The sequence below is a fragment of the Amblyomma mixtum genome, chromosome 3, assembly GCF_055824585.1.
Source record: "Amblyomma mixtum isolate Tamu chromosome 3, ASM5582458v1, whole genome shotgun sequence".
NCBI classification, from domain to species: Eukaryota; Metazoa; Arthropoda; class Arachnida; order Ixodida; family Ixodidae; genus Amblyomma; species Amblyomma mixtum.
Window position 1 is genome coordinate 48,283,392 of NC_143014.1, and position 5,526 is coordinate 48,288,917.

The 5,526-nt window shown below is 43.7% G+C and overlaps 1 long non-coding RNA gene across 2 annotated transcripts; it reads right to left on the reverse strand.

Annotated features, from left to right (window-relative positions):
- Positions 1 to 884: 884 nt before the first annotated feature.
- Positions 885 to 5,315, reverse strand: LOC149350074 (uncharacterized). 2 transcript variants are annotated; one of them, XR_016290225.1, is made up of 3 exons: positions 4,689 to 5,315; positions 3,188 to 3,248; positions 885 to 1,069 (listed from the first exon to the last, which is right to left on the reverse strand). It is a non-coding gene; the product is annotated as an uncharacterized LOC149350074 (long non-coding RNA). The 2 variants fall into 2 exon arrangements; XR_016290226.1 differs by having other exon boundaries at positions 3,188 to 3,245; positions 4,689 to 5,312.
- Between the last annotated feature and the right edge of the window lie 211 nt (positions 5,316 to 5,526).

The window sequence follows — 5,526 nt, forward strand, 5'->3', positions numbered from 1 at the left end:
GCCACACCATGGCTCTATTGTGGTTTGACCTCGAAATTGCTTGAAGGTGAAGACCACAAAAGCCGCGAAGAAAGCCCGAGGTCCGTAGTGAAGCTCCCACTCTAGAAGTGCCTTTAGGAGAAATGTACTAGTATGCCAGTGCAACATGCTGAAGCTACCATGTAGAAATTCACGGATGTCTTGAACCTGAAGGCAATGGACAAACTAGCCACGTCCCGATTTCCATGTCATGTTGTATGGCATGAATTACCGTGGAAGACAGTTTTCCTTAGGCTCTTTCAGAGTGCTGTTTAGGGTGAGGACAATTTTAACAACTGCCAGGGAGAGCCAAGTGCTAGAGAATAGGCCTCGTTTGCAGATGGTTGGAATCCCAGTAGTGCTAGGACTGTTGCAGTTTTTTCAAATGCCTACAAAGACCAATTAATAACACCCCGATTATAGTATTCAGCTAGAGCTTCCATATCAACATTAGTGCTCAAGTGCTGAATGGGATGGCGGGGTAGGTAGAAGCATCCCATACAAAGGCATGGTGCAATTTGAAAAGGCGCTACCTACCTGTAAAAAAGTTGAAATTGGCCCCTGCTACGCATTAAATGTAGACAAGTGCAGTGCCCACAAACATCCTATTCGTTACCCGATTCACATCAGTGGGCTGCAGTACCGTTTCAGCAGTAGTCTCGGAGCAGCTTGGTGAAATTTCTCTCAACTTTGCGCAACATTTTCTGCTGCAAGGGCATAAACAGTAAGGCAATATGCGGCTCTGCACAGGAAACAGTGGTGGCTAGGTATGGTCTCAAAAAACACAATGGTTTGTAACATGGTTTTTCTATAGGGCCAGAGAAGTCAATAGTAATCTATACGCTTCATTAATTACTGACAAGAGATGTTGGCAGGAATACTTTATTTGGCACAGAAATTCTGGCCGACACTGGTCTACTGCCGCTCTGCTTATAGGCCAAGGTGCAGACTTGTGAGCACGTTCTTGAGCCAGTAGCCTTGGACCAGAGAATGCCACGCCATTCCAGGTTGGTAGCTGCAGTCCCTCCACTAGTGTCGGTCATATGCAGGGCTAGATGCCATGAAAAGAGAAAACAATTGTGCAAGCTCAGGAAAGTTAAATGCAACTAATAATCCATCAAGAGAAACCCAAAATCAAACGTATAAAAACTGAATGCATGCAGGAAAAAACAAAAGATGAGGACATCTCCCAACAGACTGTCGCAGCAGCCTATGCACTCCTGCAGCGGCCTTGCGCATGGACATTAGAAAGATAATCAAAAAAGGACAAAAGCAGCATTGTTCAAGATGTACCGAAAATACAAGAAAAGAAGTGTGTACAAAGCACAGCTCAAGAGAGAATGAAAACAGTCAGGACAAACAACGAAAGGGCTTCACTGGGTCAGACCAGTACTAATTAAGAGAATCAAATTATCAGCCTCAAGTCGAGGCAGTTAGGCTTGGCCAACCGACAACACTGCCGCATACCTTTTTGCAGCTTCTGATGCTGGCACACAGGAGGTCACAAGCTCCATATGCTAAACCAAAGACCTTAAAGGGGGGAGACACCAAACTTTTGGGTGGCGCCTTTGTTTCAAACATTGCGTATTGCTCCAGGGAATATGATACATGCTGTGCGAATCATATGTGCAACAATTAATAATGTATTACCGTGTTATTTATACTGAGCGATTTTTGGTTTCGGTTTCTGAGCGCCAGGGTGTGTTACATCACTCCCAAGAAAGAGCAGCAACCCTGGCCACGTAGGCTAGAAAAATAATTAAAAAATGCCGGCCGGTACTGAGATACGCTCAGCAAAGCCATGCGGGCGAGGGGCAACATGAAACAAAGCAGCTTACTGGGGATGAGCTTAGTCGGAATACGCGATTTCTGCGTTGCATTCAGCTTTCATTTTTAGGTTTGGAACACACTACCCTTTCCAGAATGATAAGAAGGAGCAACATTTTCCAGGAGTCTAGTTTTGGTGATCTCGCGAGTATACGATGCATTCATAAGCAGATAAAATTTGTTTTGTACCATGCATTCTGAAAATAAATCACCGGTTTCCTTGCGCTTTGCTGTGTACAAAATTGCAGCTAGCTTTTAGCAATGATGTTCACGTTGCACTTAGCAAAAGCCCTTGCGATCTGGGTGCCAACTAAAGCAGAGTCTGCTTGCATTGGATGAAGTGCTCCCAGTGGAGTGCATTGCTGCTACCCTTATTGCACATAAAAGGCAAATCCAACCCCACTCAAACCAATACCTCTCCACGTGCTCTAGTCGAGTTTTCTTGCGGTATGGATGGAATAAAAAAAACCTGCCTACTAAAAAGAGCCGAGTAGCCGTTATGCAAACCTGTGTTAAATATTTCTATCCAGGCGACCTGAAGCACACCACAAAGAGTATTAGAACAGGGTGTCCAGCAAGCTACTCATTTCGAATTCCCGATGGCCGAAGTGAGAAACATAGTAGCGATAGTAATGGACAGTATATGCGACCTATTCACAGAAAAAAGTAAGGAAGCTGCAAAAGCTTCATTGAAAACAGATTTCCCTACCCTGTTCGAGAAAGCTGCTTTCACGAAGTCCAGCTCTTTATTACAGGTGGTTACCCTTATGTTTATTCTCCAAAGTATTTATATTCTGTGCTAAGTGCATGCCAACATCAAATTTTTCATTTTGAAGCAGAAAACTGTAATAAGAATTCGCAGCAAATACAAGTGAATATTCTCGAGCAGTTCACATATCAAAACAGGAGCAAAAATCGGGAAGGTCCGTGCATACGAGAAAACTGCCTGTCAGTTTTGCAAGTGCTGTTTTCCGAAACGAATGTAAACTTAGAAGAACATGTTTTCGTGCTGCAGACACCAAAGCGTAATCGCTTATCTTGCCGCAATTAGTCGATCTGTTTCGGAACATGGCACCATTATGGATTCACAGCAACACAATTGTAAAATGAACCATTAAGTCACTACTCTACACACTTTCCTAGCAGCAGGACCACAAAAAATTGTACCGCGTGCGAAACTCATTGCACAAACAGTTCAAGTGGACTGTTGTTGTTACGTGACCTAGAGTTACGTTGGGCTGGGCTGACAAAAAGATATACAAAAACATACTCCGCGCATTCTTTTCTGTCAAACTGCACCGGGCTTTTGAGCAGAACTCAGGATAAAACAGACGAGTCTCACCTTTAGGGCCTTTGGGTGAACTGACGGGCACGCGGGCTCAGTGCTAGTCCTGGGTGATCTGCTAACAAAATATTCGGGTGCAAGGAAGTTGGCAACAGAAAGCAGATTATCAGATAACGGGCAATCACTCAATACTTGCATACCAAAAGACAGAAATAACAAATTGCTCACAGGCATTCATATACACAGAATAGGCACATTTTTTGAAGAAAAAACATAAAACACGATATTAAATGTGCGCGGGCATTGTATCTCATTCATTTACTCTCCTTCTCAGGAATATCAAGCTAGGTGCGATAAACATTGTATCTACCTTTGCCAACAAATTCACACATTGCTTATTAATGGTGCAATTCAAGAAACAAAACCTCGCAATCCCACATACTGCACAACAAATCAATGCAACATTAAGTGAGGAGGACAAGATCTAGCACAATTTTGCATATAAAAAAAATGTTACAACACTTTAAGTACTTAAGAGTGAAAGCAGTAATTGGTTGCTTATCAGAAAAGATTACACAGCAAAAAAAAACTTATTCTATAACGTTCCATACATGTGCATGATTAAGGGAATAATAAATTTGCACCCCACTGCTTCTAGCACTTGAAACAAAGCTATATAAACAACATTATACATTTGCAAATAAACAATTAACAGTAACTTTTTACTTTCATCTCGTGCCGATGCTCCACCAGAAACACTCAAGTTGTTGTCTTAGTGGCAAGTTCCTACTGCAAATCGAAGCTTCACAACTTTGTGTGGACTCATTTGTCCATCACATACAAAAATTTAACAGATAACGAAAAATGGTCATACACTCAAGTACTGTTCAAAAGTCTTACAGCAAACCGAATATTAATTTCTGTTGACGCAATTGTCCATCACTTACAAAAATTGAACTGAAAACTAAAAATGGCCGTCTAGGTGGCAGGTAATCCAATATGGCGACTCGGCCTCCCCGAGTGCCAATAGGGTCCCTAGTGCCAAGTCAATATGGAGGGTCTCCCTCCTGAAACTACCCTCTAGCCTCTGTACTGAAACAGTCACTGACGTTCAATACGACTCCTCGGACTCCCCGAACCTCAAACCAGTCAACTTTCAATATATTTGCTTGGCCTCCCCAAACTTCATGCCAGAATGGAGAGCAAGCGCCTCCCTCGCAAACATACGACGTAGTAGAACTCTTATGACGCAGTAGGCCTCAACTACGCAATTAAGCAAATAGCGCCACACACTAATTCGCTTTCGCAATGAATGCAATAATTTCTCTCTCAATGAGGAGTTGAAACCACTTTCCGTCGTCGCTTTGACAAAAGCTTGAACACACAGTCTTATTTGCAGTTTCCTTTTGCTGCTGCCATATACGACGCAATTATGGCAGACGTCCATCTTCTTCAAAGTCATACACGAGAATGACGTAGAAACAGTTCCTGTCACTGCATGGTCTGCAATGTCACTATCGAAATGCGATAACATTGAAGTGAATGAGATACAACTCACAATTTCAGCATCCGTCGGGCACTCCAAGACCAGCGACTTCTTCAGGAGCGGCCTGGGCCACTACGAAACGACGCAGAAAAGCTAAAATCGGCTGTACAAGAAAAATTTCCCTTTCTACTAATGGCAATACATGCCAGCAGCTTGTGTTACACTACGTGATGAGCCGATTACTTTTTTCACACATTGATTTTGTGCGATTACATTATACTGCGGGTTAACCTAACCCATCCTCACGTTGCCATTGTATTATCAACCACAGATATCCTAAAAGTCACCAGTCACACAGTTACCAAAAAGCGAATGTCTCCGATGCGCACAAGTATTTATAGATAGCGAGCACGTGACACAAAGAGCCAATACATAAGTACACAAGCACAAACAAGCAAATAGCAAATCCATAAATTCGAAACCGAAACTAAAGTCAATGGTTACGACATAAGGAGGGTGTTATGTTTTGAAGCCGGCTTTCCTCCTGTGTTGCCCCTCTTGGTCGCCGTGGCAGCGCGATTGCGCTTGCGCAGCAGACAATGCCGGAGAAGACGCCGCTGCGCCCAACGTTACTATTGGCTCCGCCGGTTACCAGATACACCCAGTAGTCCTTGCGAAAGAGCGTGACTATTTGGCACGCTGCTTGGATTGGATCAACGTTACTAAATTACTTTTTCGGATTGCAAACTCCGACGCCGCGGATGTCCCCCTTCCCTGTAGCGCCGAGCGGGGGCGCTCTCGTTGCTGTTTCAGTCGAGATTAGACGTAAATCAGAGAGCTGTTGGAAGATTAGCACTAGGTGCCCACGGCAAAACCACAAACGAGGCAGTACAAGGGGATATGGGCTGGG